General features: G+C 45.1%; 1 protein-coding gene across 1 annotated transcript in view; it reads right to left on the minus strand.

Moving 5' to 3' along the window:
• LOC137437443 (glutamate receptor-interacting protein 2-like) overlaps window positions 1-21,981 on the minus strand; it is a 283,933-nt gene extending 261,952 nt beyond the window's left edge. The window contains exon 1 of the mRNA XM_068131766.2: window positions 21,772-21,981. The gene's annotated coding sequence lies outside the window, so the exon portion shown is untranslated. The remainder of the gene's footprint in view (window positions 1-21,771) is intronic.
• Between the last annotated feature and the right edge of the window lie 970 nt (window positions 21,982-22,951).

The following is a 22,951-nucleotide window of genomic DNA, read 5'->3' on the forward strand; positions in this document are numbered from 1 at the left end:
CACACTTTGACACCCTTACTTAAACACTTTGACACCCTTACACACTTTGACATCCTTACTTAGACACTTTTACACCCTTACACACTTTGACACCCTTACTTAGACACTTTGACACCCTCAATTGGACACTTTGACACCCTTACTTAGACATTAGTATAGAGATCAGTGGTTTTAGACGAGATGACGGAAGGTATAAAGGTTGGTGGATACAACAAGCAAAGTAATGAACAAACAAGAAAAGAGGAGAGAGAGAGGAGGTGAGAAAACAGTAACCTGTGGGTAATAAAATAGTAAAAAAAAAAATGTTGGTAAAATGTGGGTAATGTGGGTAAAAAAAGAGTAAAAAAAAGAGTAGGGTTTGCTTGTGTCCGGTTACTGGAGAAAACTGCACGTTAATGTTCCCAGAGAGGTAGAGGTAGAAAAGATAACGGGTAGGGATAGGGGAGAACATCACATGGAAATAAATACAACAGATCAAAAATTGTTCCATGTATTATATTTTCGACAAGTTTCATATTATATATTTATTTTATATATAATATTTATTTATTTTGTTATATATTTTCATCTATTTTATTTTTTGACAAGTATCCAATTATTTATTTATTTTATATATAATATTTATTTATTTTATTAAATATTTTCATCAATTCTATTTTCGATAAGTTTCATATTATATATTTATTTCATAAATAATATTCATTTATTTTATTATATACTAGCAGAAGTACCCGGCGTTGCTGGGTGGGGGAGGTGGGAGGGGGAGGGGAGGGGGGAAGTGTAAGGGATGGGGGGATGGGGGGAGGGAGGGGGATGGGGGAGAGGGGGCGAGGGAGGGGGAAGGGGGGGAAGGGGATGGAGGGGGAAGGGGAGGAAGGGGGAGGGTGGAAAGGGGGGAAGGGGGGCAGGGGAAAAGGGGGAGGGAGGGGGAAGGGGAGGGGAGGTGAGAGAGGGGGAAGGGGGAAGAGGGGGAGAGTGGGAAGGGGAGGAAGGGGGGAAGGGGGGAAAGGGGAGAGGGAGGGGGGAAGGGGCAATGGGGGGAATGGGAGTGGGAGGGGGAGGGGGAGGGAGAGGGGGAGGCAGTGGAAGGGGGGGAGGCAAGGGAGGAAGGGGGTTCATCTCTTTTTCATTCAATATATGCTGGTGAATGTGGCGTTCATCCCGTTTCTGCGTTAAGTGTGATGCCGATCAGGAAGAAGAAGAAGCCAAACTACCAACTTCGTACACTTCCGGAATTGTTTGATTTATTTGTATTCAAATGTCTTTTTTTTTTTCTTTTTTTTTGTGTATACTGAATCGAGGCTCGTGAAAGAGCTAACATTTATTTCACAAACAAATCAACCAGACAAACAAAATATACAAAAAGAGGGAGCGGAAGACAAGATGGGGAGAGAAGGGGAAGCGCGTGATCGTGAACGAAGAACGAACGAAGAATGAACGAACAAAAAAGAACAACAAATAAACGAATAACACCTGGGAAGGAAATATTTTTTGGGGGGGGTTTTTTTTTTTGAGTACAGATATTAAACAAGGAGGTATGGGGTGAACGACTGGGACGAAACAGAGAACGAAAATAAATGCAGCGCATTCGACGAATCGCTGAGAGAAAAACAAAACCACAAGGTCGGAGACGGTACGGTAGCCAAGCCTACGAGTACTAGGCCGCAGAATACTCGATACGCATTAACCGACGATTGTGTATACATGTACGAAAATTAGCACCGAAAATTTTCCAAAAGATACGCTGTAGGTACATACACCGAAAGATAGATACAGTCTCGACAAAAACACAATTGAGAAGGATCACTTAGCTTCGAAAGCGCATGGAACAGCTTCGAAAAGTCTGTCATTAACTGTCATTAATTTTAAAAAGCTTAGGCACTATCGAGCGATTTTTTTTTTTTACTCCAAAAAAACTATCTTTTTTTTTTTCAAATATATATATATATTTGCCTAAAACACTCCCAGGCACTCACTGATGAACCTCTGAAAGTTTGACGAAGATCAGTTCAGCCATCTCTGAGAAAAATAGCGACGCACAGACACACAGACAGACAGACAGACAGACAGACAGACAGACAGACAGACACACACACACAGACAGACATCTCTCTTATATAGTAGATTTTCATCTATTTTATTTTCGACAAGTTTCATATTACATATTTATTTTCTATATATAATATTTATTGATTTTATTAAATATTTTCATCTATTTTATTTTCGACAAGTTTCATAAATATTTATTTTATATATAATATTTATTTATTTTATTAAATATTTTCATCTATTTTATTTTCGACAAGTTTCATAAATATTTATTTTATATATAATATTTATTTATTTTATTAAATATTTTCATCTATTTTATTTTCGACAAGTTTCATATTCTGGTAATTCATGTCAAAGTGTACCATTGTCTTTGCCTTGGATGTAATTTCAGTAAACCTGCTCCTTGAGCCTTATATCACTAAAAATAATAAATAGCACTGCAAAGCGGGCATAACCCCTCAGCCCTTGCATGGTGGAAACCAAATTCAAGATGGCTGCCGTGGCGGCCATATTGAAAATCGCAGCACACCCATGAACCTTCCTCTACTCAACCCCAACACACACTGCAAAATGGATTTAATCGGACAAGCCATTCTGCTCGAAATTGACGGAAACCAATTTCAAGATGGCTGCCGTGGCGGCCATATTGAAAATCGAAGCACGCCCATTTCGAAAGGCACCTTCCTCTACTCAACCCCAACACACACTGCAAACATAGATTTAATCGGACAAGCCGTTCTGCTCAAAATTGACGGAAACCAATTTCAAGATGGCTGCCGTGGCGGCCACATTGAAAACCGCAGCGCGCCCATTTTCGAAAGGAACCTTCCTCTACTCAACCCCAACACACACTGCAAAAATGGATTTAATCGGACAAGCCGTTCTGCTCGAAATTGACGGAAACTAAGTAGTCTATCTATGTAAACTATGTAAACACATAGTAAACTATGTAAACACATAGAAAATATGTAAACACAAAGTCTATCTGCCATGATCTTTCCTGGGAAAACCACATTTCAAATCTGGCCTCCAAAGCCAGTCGCCGACTGGGCATCTTCCGTCGTGCGAAGTCCTTCCTTGGCACACCTGAGCTCCTCACCACATACAAGGCTTTCATCCGCAGCTCAATGGAGTACTGCTCTCCCCTCTGGGCTGGTGCTCCTGCCTCACACCTAGCTCGTCTTCACGCTGTTGAAACCAAAGCGTTCAGAATCATTGGAATCTCCCGCGATGAAGCTAACTCCGAGGGCATTTCACTTACTCACCGCAGGCAGGTTGGTGGTCTTTCTGTCTTCTACCGACTCCTCTCCGGCCTTGCTCCCCCAGCTCTCTCTGTGCTCTGTCCCCCCAATATTCCTACAGGTCGCACAAGATCTTCCAGCAACCCTCTCATGGTTAAAATGCCAAAATCAAGACATCTCTGCTCACCTTCACTCCTTCATTCCTCTTTTCTCCCGCCTCTGGAACAAACTCCCTCACTCTCTTCAATCCCACTCCACCCTCCAGGTCTTTAAAACAGCTGGTCACCACCATCTCTTATCTTCCCCCATCCAAAACCTTGATCTTTTCTACCCCCGCCAATTTCACCCCAAATCCACTTTTTTGAGAAATACCAACTTCTGTCCTGGAAGTCCTTGGTGTCCTTGTGTTTTATACTTCTCCCACCCTGCATTGGTAATTCATGTCAATGAATGAACCCCCCCTTCCCACGCCTCCTCCCCCCAAGCCCTCTCCCTCCCACACATCTCCCTGCTCTCAAATGTTGTGTTTGTGTGCTTCCCCTTCTCTCCCCACCTTGTCCTCTGCTCCCTCTTTTTATATATTTTGTTTGTGTGTTTGATTTGTTTGTGAAATAAATGTTAGCTCTTTCACGAACCTCGATTCTGTACACACAAAAAAAAAAAAAAGTTGACGGACGCCCGGATGGCTGCCGTGGCGGCCATATTGAAAATCGCAGCACGCCCATTTTCGAAATCAACCTTCCTCTGTTCAACCCCAACACAGACTGCAAAAATGGATTTAATCGGACAAGCCGTTCTCCTTGAAATTGACGGAAACCAAAATTGAACGGACGCCCGGATGACGCCCGTGCCGACAATACCCCTTAGCCCAATTTGGGCTGAGGGGTGAAAAGTCAAAGCCACTTTATCGATGTAACTCCTCAATCTTCCACGAGCTGCGATTTTTGTAAAAAAAATAAAATAATAATTGACTCCGATGTCACGAAAGAAGAAGTTGGACAAATGTCTTTGGCCGAAAACTAAAGTGATATCTTGTCTCGTGCTTTGAATATTTGAGATGAAAACAGTATGAAGTTGTGAAAATGCAATAAAATACTTTTAGTGACAAATACCCAGTACGGTACTGTACTGTATATAATATAATGGACAATAATTGCAAATTGTTCCGTAGCCATTTGGCATGTAATAACATTCCATAACCCTAATGGAGGAAACATTTAGCAGACATGATCTTTGATAGTGCTCCGGAGTCCACAGCGAGATGCGACCGGCATGAGCCACGGAGCCTCTGGTTAGCGCAGCAATTTGGAAATTCACCATGGTCATTATTACTACTAGTACTGCTGCTACTACTACCATTACTACTATTACAACTACTATTACTACTACTACTACTACTACTACTACTACTACTACTACTACTATTACCTCTACCATTACTACGACTATTACTACTACCATTACTACTACTACTACTACTACTACTACTACTACTACTACTACTACTACTATTACCTCTACCATTACTACGACTATTACTACTACCATTACTACTACTACTACTACTACTACTACTACTACTACTACGCCACGCCATTTTGCTGCTCCTCGAGCCGTGCTATTTTCGACATTTCCATCTCACCCTCTTCCGGTTTCGTTTGTATTTTTGGTTTATTTGGGTTATTTGAACCGAGTTGGTTCATTTTGTTACTTTACTTTGACGTCCCGTTTGAGTTATTAGTCCTTTTGTGTTCGGGCCTAGCCGCGGCGTGCGGCCGCACCCGTGTGGGACTAGTTTTGCCGCGCCCGATTTGTGGCGTATCACAAACTGTTTGACTGCCTTGTTTTTGCTTAATCACCCTTGACTTTCTGTGCTAAATTTGCATAGTTTTGGCGATTAAGCCGATAAGTTATTTGCTCAACGCGCGTTTGATTATCCTTTTGAGTTAATCATCAGCATACCGGTCCGGTCGTGCTAAAATAAACAGAAGCTCGCGAACGAGCTCATTGATATTTTTTTCTCATTTTCATTTGACGGGAAATATACCGTTAATAGTAATCATGCCTCTGGATGGTACGTGGGCAAAAATGGCCGCTACTACCTCTGGTGCAGGTGGGAACCGCCCTGCCCACCCGTTTAAGGCGTTAACAAGGAAGCACGGGGTGAAATGCGAGTTGGGACAAATCACCCAAATAGAGGCCTATGTGAACGCACTCGCTAGTGTGGTTGATCCAGCAACGATAGTTGCAGCCTCGAAAATGTATGGACAAGCTGTGTTCTTTCTTAACTCAGAGGCTGCAGCAAACAAAGCCATTGAGAAAGGGATCAGTGTGGGAGGACTCTTTGTACAAGTCGAGCCGCTCTCAAGTCTTGGTACAAGGATAATTATATCTAATATACCTCCTTACGTGCCTGACAATGTCGTGGTGCCTTTCCTGGAACGACTGGGAGTGTTGAGATCACCCATCAAGCCTGTGTCTTTGGGCTGTCATGAGCCCTCCCTACAACATGTCTGGTCTTTTAAAAGACAAGTATCCATTGAATTGGGAAAGGAGGCTGAATGTGAGGGGTCGTTTGTTATTCCTTTTGACGGAAAGAATTACAGGGTGTTTTATATGACAAACGAACCCCGTTGTTTTGTATGCAAAGCGAAGGATCACAGGAGAGCAGACTGCCCCACCATCATTAAAGAGGTTGCAGCTCCTCAACGTCCAGATCAGCCTCGAGAGGATCCCAGCGTCACTGTAGGTAACCTAAGAGAGGCGGTTGCTCCTTTGTGCTCGAGGGCAGTGGACCCTCAAGAAAGTTCTATACCAGCTTCTCATCCCAACTCTTCTGATGCCATAAATCAATGGCAGGCAGTGGGAGCAGGGAAGGCAAAGAGAGCACAGAAGAGGAAATCAGAACCCGCAGAGGATGGGACCACGGAACACCCTGGTACAATTGAGGATGACACGGGAAGTAATGTGTCAAAGGGATTTGTAACGCCTAGTATTCTGAAGTAGAAAAGAGTGGTAACCCAATCTGAAGAAATGGAAGAAGAAGAAGAAGAGGAAACTATTCATCAAACGACAGGATATGGAGAGTCTTCTCTCTCAGATCCACCCAAAGACAGTTTGAAGAATGAACAGGAAGGGAGACCGTCAGGTAGTAAACCCAGCACGGAAAAGACAAACAACCTAGAGGTATCTGACTTGACAGGGCCAAACTATACTGTGATGTTGGCTCCTGAGAAAATGCATCCAATAATTACAACTGCAACGAAGCTTCAAAATAAACCAGGGATTGAAACGTCTACAAGAGCAGTTCTGAACCGAAGGATTAACACCGAAGTTTCAAAGGATTCTGAAGTAGCATTCATCGGAGGGACAGACAGAGAGAAGGAACCAGACACACAAGCATCAATAAAGTTGCTGGCACTGACCGACATCTCAGGTGATGTCACTTCACTCACTGTTGGCGCAGAAAGGGGAATAGTTGAGCACATCTCTATTTTACGACCCCAAAAGGTTGGATCTCCTATACCAACTGAGGAGGAGGCATCCATTCCCACAGGTGTAGCAACGTCCGCCGCATCAGAGCGAAAGGAGCGTTCCTCTGCGCCAGAAGATTATGCCAAGTCAGCCTTGAGAGACGACATGGCAGAAGACTTGACACATTGTACAAGTCCAAAGGAGAAGGATCTTGAACCTCCAGACAGCGATGATGAGGAAAGTATTGGTGATGGGGAAGACTATCAAGGGTCACTGACTGGTTTAGAGACAGACCTACCGGCAGGGCGCCATTCCTGCATTCCCAGCCAGGAGATACTCGAGTTCCTGGAACAAAGCTTGCATAGCAGGAAGAAAGTGGAAAATGCGCTGAAACGGTGGAAAGATTATGACTTGCTAGTGCATTCCTTGTATGCACTAAGGAGAGAGGGACATAAAACAAGGACTTCAGGCTCGGCCGAACAAGCCCGAGTCAGGAAGTTTCTAGCAAAGTTGTTGAGTTACGGGCCTGAATATAAATTCGTTTAGGAGGATGAATTTCACAGAAACAAAACTCTCAATACAACAATGACATCAAACTTACGAATAGGATCATTGAATGTCAATGGCTGTAAGGATGCATTCCGTGTGCACCAGGTATTGTCATTCTGTGTGAAGGAAAAACTTGAAGTAACCTTTTTGCAGGAAACCCACACGACCCCAGAGGCTGCATCCCGATGGGAAAACCAATGGGAAGGCTTGGCCTTTTTCAGTCACCTAACGGACACATCTTGTGGAGTGGCTACCCTCTTTTCACCAAAGAGGAAACCTGAAATACTTGTCGTAAAGGAAGCCAGTGTGGGGCGGTTGCTACATATAAAAGCAAAGTTTGAAGAATTTGTTGTCAATTTCGTCAACATTTATGCACCTTGTGTAGGAGTTGCAAGGGGGATTTTCTTCAACCGGTTGCAGAGATTCATGCTCACCTTGCCTGGTGAAGAGTGTGTAATTCTTGGAGGAGACTTTAATTGCACTCTAAACCCCTCCCTTGATCGAATAGGTCAGGAGCCGCATAATCCCTCTGTAAGAATATTACAACAAACCATAACACTGTTAAACTTGAGGGATACTTGGCACATACAACACCCCACAGACAGAACATTCACGTATACGAGTATCAGAGGTGGTCATATATCACAATCCCGGCTCGATAGAATTTACGTGTCTCACCGTTGGTGTAAGAGTGTCAGTGACTCCGGCATAAAAGTTGCCCATTTCACAGATCACAACTTGGCCTGGATTAAGTTTTCCCTGGCGGAAACAAGGCGAGGCCCTGGCTTGTGGCACCTGAACAATGCTTTAAGTCAGGATGAAGCCTTTTTGTCAATCTTTTTGAATTTTTGGCAAGCCTGGAGGAATAAAAAAGGAGATTTTTGCTCACTTGGATTCTGGTGGGATGTAGGCAAGGTACGATTGAAATTGCTGTGTCAGGAATACTCGTATGGATCGAGCAAAACACTTGGGTTAGGGATCAAAAGACTGGAAGAGGAACTGCTGCACCTTGAGAAGCACCTGGCCACACTTACCTCTACTGAACTGCAGGCATACCAAGAAAAAAAGAGCACCCTTAAAGCATGTAGTCGTGTGAAGGCACGAGGGGCATATGTGCGCTCTCGTTTGCAGTTTATTTCTGAGGATGAATATGTCCTGAATTATCTCAAAGGGGTGGAAAAACGCAAAGGTCAATTCAGGGCTATAGCGAGTGTTCTCGCAGAAGATGGTCTCTTGCTCAATGGCTCTGAGGATGTTCAAAAACGAATTAGAGCCTTTTACGCTCAGCTGTATTCGGGTAAGAGCACAGATGCAGGTGCAGGTGGCACTTTGTGGAGTAGTCTTCCTGAAGCCTCTGTAGAAGACCGGGAGCAGCTGGAGACTCCATTATCTCTGGAAGAAATGAAAACCGCCCTGCACAGCCTATCAAGAGATAAAGCCCCTGGCATGGATGGCTTATCATGTGAATTCTATATAAAAGTATGGGACTTGGTTGGACCTGATTACCTAAGCGTAGCTCAGGAAGCATGTGATACAGGTATAATGCCCCTTTCTTGGCGTCGAGCGATGCTGGTCTTGATTCCCAAGGAGGGTGACTTGAGAGACTTGAAGAATTACCGCCCTGTGTCTCTGCTGTGTGTGGATTATAAGGTCATGGCTAAAATGTTGTCACTCCGTCTTGGACCAGTCCTGACAAAATTAGTCAGCCCGGACCAATCTTATGCCATTCCAGGCAGGACAATACATGACAACATATCCCTTGTCAGAGACCTGATACAGTATGCGGACATGACTCGGACTCAAGTCGGATTTCTTTCCTTGGATCAGGAGAAAGCCTTTGACCAGATGAACCATGAGTATCTGTTTGAAACCTTGCTAACATTTGGGTTGGGGAGGAGATTTGTAGGCATGATTCAGACGTTGTACATGTCGGCAGAATGCCTAGTCAAAGTCAACGGTTTCTTGCTCGCGCCCTTTCCATTTAAGAGAGGAATAAGACAAGGATGTCCCCTGTCCGGCCAATTATATTCCCTATGTATCGAACCCTTCCTTTGTTTGATGAGAAGAAGGCTAACTGGCATTGTGGTGCCACACAACAGGGTCAACCTCAAACTTTCTGCATATGCAGATGATGTTCTCGTGTTTGCCAGTAATGCAAGGGATATGCAAATAGTTTATGATTGTCAGCAGGTCTATTCAGCAGCATCGTCTGCTACAATCAATTGGAGGAAAAGCTCGGGGCTTCTAATTGGACAAATGCAGGTAAAGGAGTTACCAACACTTTTTCAGAAATTGACCTGGAGTCGCAATGAGCTCAAATATTTGGGGGTGCACTTATCCACTTCCCATGGGTCCTCACCACTCATTAACTGGAACACTTTAGGGGACAAGATCGAAGCAAAGTTGAGAGACTGGAGTGGACTACTAAAAGTCCTGTCTCTGAGGGGAAAAACACTCCTTATTAAACAGTTTATAATTCCGAAGTTAGTATTCAGGCTCTCTTGCATAAGCACTCCAGAGGAGTTTCTGGTTAAGATGCAGAGGAAGCTACTGGACTACTTTTGGAATGGTAAACACTGGGTTTCCCTGGGCATTCTGAGCTTGCCTTTTTCAGAAGGTGGACAGTCTTTTCCCTGCCTTCGAAGCCACTACCACGCATCCAGGCTGAAGACCATACAACGTTACCTACATGTGAACCCTGCACCGCAATGGTGCTCACTGGCATCATACTTCTTCAGCAAAGTGCTCAATCTTGGGTACAAAAGGAATCTTTTCATCATTACATCTCGGAGCCTGTCTAGTGCTACATTGCCTCCTTTTATCAAGAAATGCTGAAGGCTTGGAATGTAGTCGACGTACAAAGAACAGTTCCTTATCCAGGCAAGGACCTGTTAGAAGAACCGCTCATTCTCAACCCTCTTCTACAGGGCCCAACTCTGGCTTCCTTTTCAGTACGAAGGAGCCTCTTAGCTGGTAGCATATCCACAGTGGGAGACCTTCTGAACGATGGTAAGAGAACGCTTTTACCCAAGGAACTCGCAGCGAAAATGGGCCTGAGGACAATCAGGATCCCCTCCAGGATACTTGAAGAGGTCAAAAGCTCCTTGCCTCCCGATTGTCTGGAATATCTAGAGAATCCCAAAGAGGGTGATGGATCTGGACAGATGTCCATCGGTAACTTCATGGATTTTAAAATCCGACCACGATGTTGCGAGCTCTCTCAGCCAATACCTGCAAACAATATGAGTAAGACCCCTGGCACAGTGGAAATGTCGTTCTGTGGGCTATCAAGGAAAAATATATACCTGCTAGTGATCCACTCGCTCCATTATATAGCTCTTGCAACCCGACTGGATACTCCCTGGCGTGAGATTCTTCCACTTCCTTCGACTGTTCATCCACGTTGGGATTCACTCTATCTCTACCCAACGCCAAGAATGATGGCAGACTTAAGTTGGAGGTTGCTACATGGTGCACTGAGCTCTGGATCTATGATGCGGCACTTCACTAACGTCTCAGAGGATTGCTGCTTTTGTGGTGAAAGGGAAACTATATTTCACATATACCTTCAATGCCACCGTCTTGAACCAGTGTTCTTACTGATGAAAAATCTTCTCTTGCGCTCCTGGCTTCACTTCTCTCCAACACTTTTTATCATCGGGCACCCGGTAAAGAAACTAAGCAAGTCACGAGATCTCCTTGTTAACTTTATTTTAGCCTGTGCAAAAATGGCAATATATAAAACCAGGAAGGCAAAAATTGAGAAAGATGTGGTGGAACACAGTTCTGTATGTCTGAAGGGCTTAATACGCTCACGCATTATTTCGGAGTACAAGGCGGCAGAATATAGTAACACTGTTCAAAAGTTTAAGGAAACCTGGACTATAAATGATGCACTTTGTACGGTCTCCCCACAAGATATTTTGCTCTTATTTGTATAAATGTGTTATTTGGCATTCTTTTTGGTGTTCTTTGGCGTTCTTTTTTTTTTGGTGTTCTTTGGCGTTCTTTTACCTTCCCCTTATCTGTCTTGGTAGTGCTTTCTCTTCAAAATGCTCTACCTTGGCTACTGTAGTTCAAACCATGGACTTGCAGAGATGAGGAATTGAGCGACATTAAACTGGGAACATATGTTTGCCTGAGCTTGCATGAGCTCTGAACGCAAATCTCTGTAACCTTTCCAACAAAAGCACTACTACTACTACTACTACTACTACTATTATTACCTCTACCATTACTACAACTATTACTACTACCATTACTACTACTATTGCTACCATTACTACTATTACTATTATTACTACCATTACTACCACGACTACTACTACTACTACTACTACTACTACTACTACTACTATTACCTCTACCATTACTACAACTATTACTACCATTACTACTATTACTATTATTACTACCATTACTACCATGACTACTACTACTACTACTACTAGTACTATTTTTACTATTACCATAGCTAATATTATTACAACCATTACGACTACTACTATTACGAATATTACTACTACTACAACCATTACTACTACTTCTATTACTACTATTAATACAACTACTACGACTACTATTACCACTACTATGACTACCAATACTACTACTTATATTACTACTATTAATACAACTACTACTACTACTATTACCACTACTAATACTACCAATACTACTCTCATGAGGCACCATGAGCATGAGTGCATCATGAATCCTAAAGGAGAGTACGCATCCTCTGTGAATCCTAATGGAGTGTACACATCCTCTGTGAATAATAAAGTAGGGTATGGATCCTCTGTGAATCCTAATGGAGTGTACACATGCTCTGTGAATCCTAATGGAGTGTACGCATCCTCTGTGAATCCTAATGGAGTGTACACATGCTCTGTGAATCCTAATGGAGTGTACACATCCTCTGTGAATCCTAATGGAGTGTACATATCCTCTGTGAATCCTAATGGAGTGTACACATCCTCTGTGAATCCTAATGGAGTGTACACATCCTCTGTCAATCCTAATGGAGTGTACACATCCTCTGTCAATCCTAATGGAGTGTACACATCCTCTGTCAATCCTAATGGAGTGTACACATCCTCTGTGAATCCTAATGGAGTGTACATATCCTCTGTGAATCCTAATGGAGTGTACACATCCTCTGTGAATCCTAATGGAGTGTACACATCCTCTGTGAATCCTAATGGAGTGTACATATCCTCTGTGAATCCTAATGGAGTGTACACATCCTCTGTGAATCCTAATGGAGTGTACACATCCTCTGTGAATCCTAATGCAGTGTACATATCCTCTGTGAATCCTAATGCAGTGTACACATCCTCTGTGAATCCTAATGCAGTGTACACATCCTCTGTGAATCCTAATGGAGTGTACACATCCTCTTTGAATCCTAATGGAGTGTACACATTCTCTGTGAATCCTAATGCAGTGTACACATCCTCTGTCAATCCTAATGGAGTGCACACATCCTCTGTGAATCCTAATGGAGTGTACACATCCTCTGTGAATCCTAATGCAGTGTACACATCCTCTGTGAATCCTAATGCAGTGTACACATCCTCTGTGAATCCTAATGCAGTGTACACATCCTCTGTCAATCCTAATGGAGTGTACACATCCTCTGTGAATCCTAATGCAGTGTACACATCCTCTGTCAATCCTAATGCAGTGTACACATCCTCTGTGAATCCTAATGCAGTGTACACATCCTCTGTGAATCCTAATGGAGTGTACACATTCTCTGTGAATCCTAATGGAGTGTACACATCCTCTGTGAATCCTAATGGAGTGTACACATCCTCTGTGAATCCTAATGCAGTGTACACATCCTCTGTGAATCCTAATGCAGTGTACACATCCTCTGTGAATCCTAATGGAGTGTACACATCCTCTGTGAATCCTAATGGAGTGTACACATCCTCTGTGAATCCTAATGCAGTGTACACATCCTCTGTCAATCCTAATGGAGTGTACACATCCTCTGTCAATCCTAATGGAGTGTACACATCCTCTGTGAATCCTAATGCAGTGTACACATCCTCTGTCAATCCTAATGGAGTGTACACATCCTCTGTGAATCCTAATGCAGTGTACACATCCTCTGTGAATCCTAATGGAGTGTACACATCCTCTGTGAATCCTAATGCAGTGTACACATCCTCTGTGAATCCTAATGGAGTGTACAAATCCTCTGTGAATCCTAATGGAGTGTACACATCCTCTGTGAATCCTAATGGAGTGTACACATCCTCTCTGAATACTAATGGAGTGTACACATCCTCTCTGAATCCTAATGGAGTGTACACATCCTCTGTGAATAATAAATGAAATACTTCCCATGTGATGTGAAGTACTTCCCATGGGAAATTACATATGTTAATGATGTCATAGGTAATTTAATTATGATGTCATCAATCAACAAGTAGAACGCTTGATCCGATCAGTATTAAATTTATTCAGCGTGACCTGACGATAACTTGGTTGAGAAAACAAAATTGATGACGTCATCAGTTATGTTGTTCGGCAGTCATATTTTTATGGCGTAACCCACAGGGCAATGCTGGCTGGAACAAGGTTTGTCTGTCCTTCCGGTGTATGTACTAGGTATGCATGTCCCTCACAAGCGTCCACCAATCAGAGCTGAGGATCTGGTGACATGACAGGGGGACAGCAGATCCTCCACTCAGCAGATCCTCCACTCAACAGACCCTCCACTCAGCAGACCCTCCACTCAGCAGACCCTCCACTCAGCAGACCCTCCACTCAGCAGACCCTTCACTCAGCAGACCCTTCACTCAGCAGACCCTCCACTCAGCAGATCCTCCACTCAGCAGATCCTCCACTAAGCAGTTCCTTCACTCAGCAGTTCCTCCACTCAGCAGATCCTCCACTCAGCAGTACCTCCACTCAGCAGTATCTTCACTCAGCAGACCCTTCACTCAGCAGATCCTTCACTCAGCAGACCCTTCACTCAGCAGACCCTTCACTCAGCAGACCCTTCACTCAGCAGATCCTTCACTCAGCAGATCCTCCAATCAACAGAACCTCCATTCAGCAGATCCTCCACTCAGCAGATCCTCCACTCAGCAGACCCTTCACTCAGCAGACCCTTCACTCGGCAGATCCTCCACTCAGCAGACCCTTCACTCAGCAGATCCTCCACTCAGCAGATCCTCCACTCAGCAGATCCTCCACTCAGCAGACCCTTCACTCAGCAGATCCTCCACTCAGCAGACCCTTCACTTAGCAGACCCTCCGCTCAGCAGTTCCTCAACTCAGCAGATCCCCCACTCAGCAGTACCTCCACTCAGCAGATCCTCCACTCAGCAGATCCCCCACTCAGCAGATCCAAGCCCGGCTGCGCCGTTGTTAGACTATCGGTTTTGCTTTCAGCAATATCAGTTACATTCATCCACAATCGAGTAGTTGTTGGAAAGTATATTTCGACACTTCCCCTTTGGCATCATCGGTCACTCTTTGTCATGTACCACATGAACGTGAGGTTTAAAAAATAAACAGCAACATTAACATCGATTATAAAGTAGTGCTGATCTTTGCCGGCACTGGACATTGGGGGACACCTGCTTTGGCAAGACTGTAAAACAATGTACCGTGTATTTGTCAATGGATCATGCTCAGCTCAGTGTGAACAAGAGGATAGCTGTTGTACACGAACACGTGCAAGCACAAGGATTTGGACAAATTGTGTGTGTCTGTCCCCATGAATCGGCGACACCCAGCCGACGCCCAGCCGACGCCCAGCCGATGCCCAGCCGACGCCCAGCCGACGCCCAGCCGACGCCCAGCCTCTGTCCTTTGTAGGTAATTCAGATGTTTAACAATGCATCCGTGGGTTACATATTTATGTACAAAAATCAGTGTCACTAGGAAAAGGTGACTCGGTGAAGTGAAGCCACATGCACACATTTGCTCCTTATAATACCATTCCTTCATATGACGCATGTTCCAATGAATAGGAAAGGAAGTTATAAAGTCGTTATAAGATTGATAAAAGCAAAAGTGGCAACTTCACGGGGTGAGATACAAATTCTCTTTCCTCATGTGGAATCTATGAAACTTTCGAGTCGTAAAGTTGCGTGCGATGTTGTAGTGATGGTAGGTATGCATGTATGTATGTATGTTTGTATGTATGTATGTATGTATGTATGTATGTATTGTTACTTTTGTAGGGGGTAGGCAATACCTTAGTCCAGGTAGAATTGAATAGGTAGTGTGCTCTGACTGTCGTGAAGAAGAAGAAACCCCATTTAATAAGTAGGAAATTCGTTGAGACCGGATGTTGTGTAAGTGTATCTTTGTCCCCATGAGAGGGGTGGGGTTTGTTAATATGCCAGGGATTATGGGTAAATTAATCCCCTGTATGTAATGGCCTCTGTTATTTTTCCTCTGTTCCTTATGACACCAGCAGAACACACTCCTTGTAAGAAATCGCCCATTAACCACACTAATTAAAAACCAACCGGAAACCGGGCATCGAACACTACCGCTGGTGCCGCAACCGCTACATCACCACCTCAATCAGGCTGCGCCATGGAGCCACACCCTGAAGAGCAGTGATTGGTCCGGGATTTGATTGGCACAAGGACTGGTAAGATGTGACTCGCTGATAGGAGCGGACACGGAGACGTCGTGAGATGACGTCAGAGCTTTGACTATAAAGTATAAAGGAACACTCGGCCGACATTTTCTCCTCTTGTGCAAGGAAGATTCATCACGAACAGTCGTGTCCCGACATTTTGTCTCCTTCTTCTCTCGCTTTCGTCATGGCTTTCTCTATTGTGTTGGGGTGCTCCGGAGCAAGGAACATTCTTAAAGAACTGGGACATATACGGTGCGCTCTTGAGCGAGGGACATTCACAGTGGGAGCAGCCACGATTTGTATTTCTCGGTTGTTGGATTCGGCGGTGAACGGTCGTGTTCCAACATCTTCATCGTGATCGTGAGGAGGAACTGCGGACCGAGAACTGCGGTTTCCCGTGCACGGACGATGAAGACGAGCGCGCCTGGGCGAACGAGGGTGTGTGAGGCCTAGTTCGCGCCCACGGCAGTGCAGCCGGCGGTTTTGACGATTCCTGATGAGGTTCAAGAGACGATTCAAAGCGCCTTTGGGCTTCTGGAAAAGCGCTATACAAAATAAATGAATTATTATTATTATTATTATTATTAGAGCTAAGTGCCACACAAACATATATTTATTTTTACAGTTATTTTCCCCATTGTTTGTGTTTGAGTCTGTGTGGGAGTGCTCCAATTAGGAATTTATTTTTATTGTGTTTTCCTTGTTACCGACATCTTATTTAATAAAGCCGGTATTTTTGTGCATTTTAATTCCGTGTCGGTTTGAGTTGATTTACGGTATTGCAGGGTCGAGGACGTCGGGTGGACCGTGCAGGTAGGCGCTTATGGCTTCTCCCCCACTTGCTCCCCATGCGTACAAGGACGGTCCGCCATTGAATTGAACGCTTCGGAGTTAAAGCTCGTTTGGTCATCTGTGTCACCCTGCGGTGTTCAGAGAGTAGTCACATGATAGTATGTAGGTATGTATGTATGTATGTATGCATGTACGTATGTATGTATGTATGTATGTATGTATATATGTATGCATATATTTATGTATGTAGGTATGCATGTGTGCAGATATTATAAATGTAGTTATGTATACAGGTATGTAGGTATGTATGTAGGTATTATATATGTATGTATATACAGTAGGTATGTATGTAGATATGCATGTATTTATGTATGCAGGTATGCATGTATGGAGGTATTATGAATGCAGTTATGCATGCAGGTATGCATGTATGTAGGTATTATAAATGTAGTTATGTATACAGGTATGCATGTATGTATGTAGGTAGGTATTATATATGTAGTTATGTCTGTATGTAGTTATGTATGTAGTTGTGTCTGTATGTAGGTATGTAGTTATGGATGTATGTATTTATGTATGTTGGTATGCATGTAGCTATGTAGGTATGTAGTTATGTATGTAGTTATGTATATAGTTACAGTATGTATGTAGTTATGCATGTAGGTATGCAGTTATGAACGTATATGGTTATGTATGTAGTTATGTATGTATATAGTTATGTATGTAGTAGGTATGTATGTAGTTATGTATGTCGGTATGTAGGTAGGTATGTATCATGATACAATGACCTCATAGAGTAAAAGGAGCAGGCCTTTCATTATAAAGTTAAATGAGTAAACAGACGCTGCATGGTCTGATTACGATCACAGCGTTTTTATGATCGAAGCCAAAAGGAGGAAATGCATTTCCGTTTACTCCGAAGTAATTTAAAGCATCCCACTCACGCTGGACATCCAATGTCAAAAACACTTGCCTTGGGTCCTGGGATTGTTCAATAAGCACACTTACCAATGTCCAAACTGCTCAAACACACGAAGTTTCGTCCCCAAACGCTCGATGTATTCCTCGACCATTCCATCTGATTCCCGTGAGAAAATGAAAACTTCTCCGTGAAACCACAGCGCGACCCCAGCTGAGGGGCGAGGACGACCCCTGCCGACAGAGCGAGAGCGACCCCAGCTGAGGGGGCGAGCACGACCCCTGCCGACAGAGCGAGAGCGACCGCAGCTGAGGCGGCGAGCACGACCCCTGCCGACAGAGCGAGAGCGACCCCAGCTGAGGGGGCGAGCACGACCCCTGCCGACAGAGCGAGAGCGACCCCAGCTGAGGCGGCGAGCACGACCCCTGCTGACAGAGCGAGAGCGACCCCAGTGAGGGGGCGAGCACGACCCCTGCCGACAGAGCGAGAGCGACCCCAGCTGAGGCGGCGAGCACGACCCCTGCCGACAGAGCGAGAGCGACCCCAGCTGAGGGGGCGAGCACGACCCCTGCCGACAGAGCGAGAGCGACCCCAGCTGAGGGGGCGAGCACGACCCCTGCCGACAGAGCGAGCGCGACTCCAGCTGAAGGGGCGAGCACGACCCCTGCCGGCAGAGCGAGCGTGACCCCAGCTGAGGGACGAGCACGACCCCTGCCGACAGAGCGAGCGCGACCCCAGCTGAGGGGGTGAGCATGACCCCTGCTGACAGAGCGAGCGCGACTCCAGCTGAGGGGGCGAGCACGACCCCTGCCGACAGAGCAAGAGCGACCCCAGCTGAGGGGGTGAGCATGACCCCTGCCGACAGAGCGAGAGCGACCCCAGCTGAGGAGGTGAGCATGACCCCTGCCGACAGAGCGAGTGCGACCCCCAGCTGAGGGGGCAAGCACGACCCCTGCCGACAGAGCGAGAGCGACCCCAGCTGACTGGGCGAGCATGCCCCTGCCGACAGAGCGAGAGCGACCCCAGCTGAGGAGGCGAGCACGACCCCTGCCGACAGAGCGAGCGCCACCCCAGCTGACGGGGTGAGCACGACCCTTGCAGACAGAGCGAGCGTGACCCCAACTGAGGAGGTGAGCATGACCCCTGCTGGCAGAGCGAGTGTGACCCCAACTGAGGGGGCGAGCACGACCCCTGCCGGCAGAGCGAGCGCGACCACAGCTAAGGGGGCGAGCATGACCCCTGCCGACAGAGTGAGCGCAACCCCAGCTGAGGGGGCGAACATGACCCCTGCCAACAGAGCGAGCGTGACCCCAGCTGACAGGGCGAGCACGACCCCTGCCGACAGAGCGAGCATGACCCCTGCCGACAGAGCGAGCGCGACCTTAGCTGATGGGGCGAGCATGACCCCAGCCGACGGGGCGAGCACAATCCCAGCCGATGAGGTGAGTACGACTCCTGCTGACGGGGCGAGCATGACCCCACCTGATGAGGCCAGCGCTACCCTATCCGATAGAGCGAGCGCGACCCTAGCCGACAGAGCGAGCACGATCCCAGCCGACGAGGCCACAGTCTAAGGTAGTTTGCACTCTGAAGCAAGTTGTCCACAAGGATTTGCCTATATTTGGCTCCAATCATTGTTCCCTCTATCCTTACAATTCTCCCAGTCCCTGCTGCTGAAAAGCATCCCCATAGCATGATGGTGCCACAACCATGCTTCACGGTAGGAATGGTGTTGGATTGGTGATGATCTGTGCTTGGTTTCCGCCAGATGTAGTGCTTTGCATTCAGGCCAATGAGTTCAATTTCCGTCTCATCAGACCACATAATATTTTCCCTCATGCTCTTAGAGTCTTTCACGTGCATTTTTATGAACTCCAGGCATGCTGTCATGTGCTCTTTTCTCAGGAGTGGCTTCCGTCTGGCCACTCTCCAATAAAGCCTGGATTTGTGAAGTGCTGCAGATATTGTTGTCTTTCCAGCAGGTTCAATCATCTCAGCTAAAGAACTATGTAGTTCTGCCAGAGTGATTACTGGGTTCTTGGTCACCTCCCTGACCAAGGTCCTTCTTGCCCGGTTGCTCAGTTTTGTGGATGGCCAGCTCTAGGAAGAGTCTGGATAGTTTCTTATTCTTTCCATTTCCTAATGATGGAGCTTACTGTGCTTTTGGAACTTTCAACACTCTAGGTCTAGAAATTGTTTTATTCCCTCCCTCAGATCTAAGCCTCCTCACAATTATATCTCAGAGTTCTACAAACAGTTCCTTGTACTCCATGGGAGAGTTTCTGTTCTGAAATGCGCTGTTAACTGTGGGACCTTATATAGAAAGGTGTGCTTATTTCTAAATAATGTCCAATCAATTGAATTTACCAAAGGTGGGCTCCAATCAAGTTGCAGAGACATCTCAAGGATGATCAACGGTAATTGGATGCACCTGAGCTCAATTTGGAGCGTCATAGTAAAGGGGTCGAATAATTATTGACTCGAGATATTTCATGTTTTCATTTTTAAATATTTTGTAAGAATTTCCTGAACAAATTTCCACTTTGACATTATGGAGTATAATGTGTAGATCAGTGACAAATTGTTTATTTCATCCATTTTAAATTCAAACTGTAACAACAAAATGTGAAAAGTCAAGGGTTGTAATTACTTTCTGAAGGTACTGTGTAAGGGACTTTCCCTATGTGTTCCCCAATCAGTACGTGATGAGCAACGTCATAAATTTAAGCTGTTGGCACATTTTACAGTCAACTACTTTACATGGGAGGTCCACATTAATCCCATCAAAAATAATTCCAAGAAAGGACACTTCAGCTGCCGCCTTAAGGAATGTACCATTCCCTGTCACCGGCATGTCTGCAGTCCTTTTCTTACGGGAGAACATTATAAATTTTGATTTAACACCAGCCAGCTTAAACCGCCACTCTTGGGCCTATTGCTCCACTCGACCGATATCATTCTGAATTTATTTTTTTGTCCTGGAAAGGGCCAAATTCCTACACCGAGTCCACATGGCAATGTCGTCCGTAAACAGAGCGATCTTGCTGTAGAGTCTAGGGTAGGAACCTACATCATTAATCATGTTATTGAAGAGAGTAGGACTCAGGCTGCTACCCTGGGGAATCCCCTTATCCATGTGGAACACTGAGGAGAGGAGAGGTTCGGAGAGGACCAACTCTTACCTGGAAGGATATATTAGATAAGAAGTCCCTATTCCACCAAAAATATTCAACCATTAATCCTAAGGTTGTGTAACTTATGGAGAAGCCCTCTTTCCACACAGTCATATGCCTTGTGAATATCAAGGAACACCCCAAGAAGCAACTCCTGACGATTCAGATTTTAGAGAATTCCTTGTCTCATTTGCCTGAGAAGTGATATGGTCAACAGTGGACCGTCCCTTTCTAAATTCACAGTGACATTTATGCAGGAGGTTGTTTTGTTCCAAGAGTGAACATGTCAATGTCAATGAAGTTAATTTTTCCAGGAAGTAGACCAAGTGATTATTTCCCATCTTCTTCATTAATTTGCAAACAACTGAGGTGAGGGAAATTGGATGATTAGATGATGGAGTTGAACTGTCTTTCCTATCTTTAAGGATATGAATTACATTGGAGTGTTTCTGGTCCCTGGGAAGTTTCCCTAACTCCCAAACTTATTTAATAGTGTAAGAAACACTCTCAACACACTGGCATCCAAGTGCTTGACCATGAGGTAGGTTAACCAAACAGGACCTGGGGCACCACTCCTAACCTTCGCAATGACCTGCTTAAGTTCCGAGAGAGTAAAATCCAGATTGTGAGGGGAATTTAGAGGCCGATTTATCATTGGTGATGTCCTTGTATTGTTCTGAAAATTGGAGCTTGTGGGTTTTAAACTCATTTTGTCCCCGTTAGTGTCACCAAAACCGTCAGAGAAATGATGACCCAGGGCCCCAGCCTTGTCTGAATTTGAACGAAGAGTTTTGTTCTGGAAAATAATTACCGGAATATACTGTCGTGTTCCCGGGGTTAACACCCCTGCGGATGGATAGCCGATCGAGATTAAACTCGGAGGCGTTCAGTCAACAATGCGGACCTTCTTTATACACACGAGAAGTAGGGGAGGGAGGGAAGTGGGGCTCTTACCTTTAATCAGGTTGTCAAAGGTTAACAATTTGGAGCCTTCCAGCACCGAGATTATAATATTAATATGGAATTTATCCTCAGGCTCCTCTTGGGCCTTGACCACGTTGAACAAGTCCGACTCGTCCCTGCTTTACTGACCAAGCTACAGTCACGTGAAAAAGTAAGTACACCCCATGTAAAGTTTTGACTTTTTCAACATATTTCAACATACAGCTATTTTATCTTCATTTCAACAATATTGAAAGATAAAGGTGATATAATATAACAAATATCATGAAACATTTACATTTTGAAGTCCATTGTATAATTTAAATAAACATAAATGCAAATTTTGCATGTGGAAAAAGTAAGTACACCCTTGGCTCTAATAGGTGGTATTGCCCCCTTTGGCAGAAACAACCTCAAGTAGGCGTTTCTTATAACTGTCTACCAGTCTCTGACATCGACTGGGAGAAATTTTTGCCCACTCCTCCATGCAGAATTCTTTCAGCTGTGCGATTTTTGAGGTGGTTTCTTGCATGCACAGCTCGTTTCAAATCCACCCACAACATCTCGATGGAATTTAGATCCGGGCTTTGACTTGGCCATTCCAGAACCCTCCATTTCTTTCTTTTCAGCCATTCCTTGGTGGATTTACTGGTATGTTTAGGGTCATTGTCATGTTGCAAGGTCCACCTTCGGTTGAGCTTCAACTTCCCGACAGATGGCCTCACATTATCCTCAAGCACCCTCTGGTACAATGAAGAATTCATAGTGGATTATATGATGGTGAGCTGCCCAGGCCCTGATGCAGCAAAGCTGTCCCAAACCATAATATTTCCACCACCATGCTTTATAGTTGGTGTCAGGTTCTTGTGGTCAAATGCTGTCTTTGGTTTTCGCCAAACATGTCTTCTGGTGAAGCGCGGTGCTACGTGCGCGACTTGCTACCAAGGAGGAAGCGGCCAACGCGGTTAAAACAAAAGTGTCTTTATTGACAAGAGGTCACTAGCACTGGCGCGCTCTGGGCTGCGCGCCCGGTGTATATCCTGAGGCCACGACTACTCCTCGGGCATGGCCGCCGCCCACTTGGTGCGCAGAATGATGTCACCACGCCAGTGGGCTTTCGTGTCCGCCACACGCGCCCACCCAGAATTCCTGCGCACCTGGAGGGCCAGTTTGCATGGCAAACGGATGACCC

Source organism: Myxine glutinosa, chromosome 12 (genome assembly GCF_964187855.1).
Source record: "Myxine glutinosa chromosome 12, kmMyxGlut1.1, whole genome shotgun sequence".
NCBI lineage: Eukaryota > Metazoa > Chordata > Myxini > Myxiniformes > Myxinidae > Myxine > Myxine glutinosa.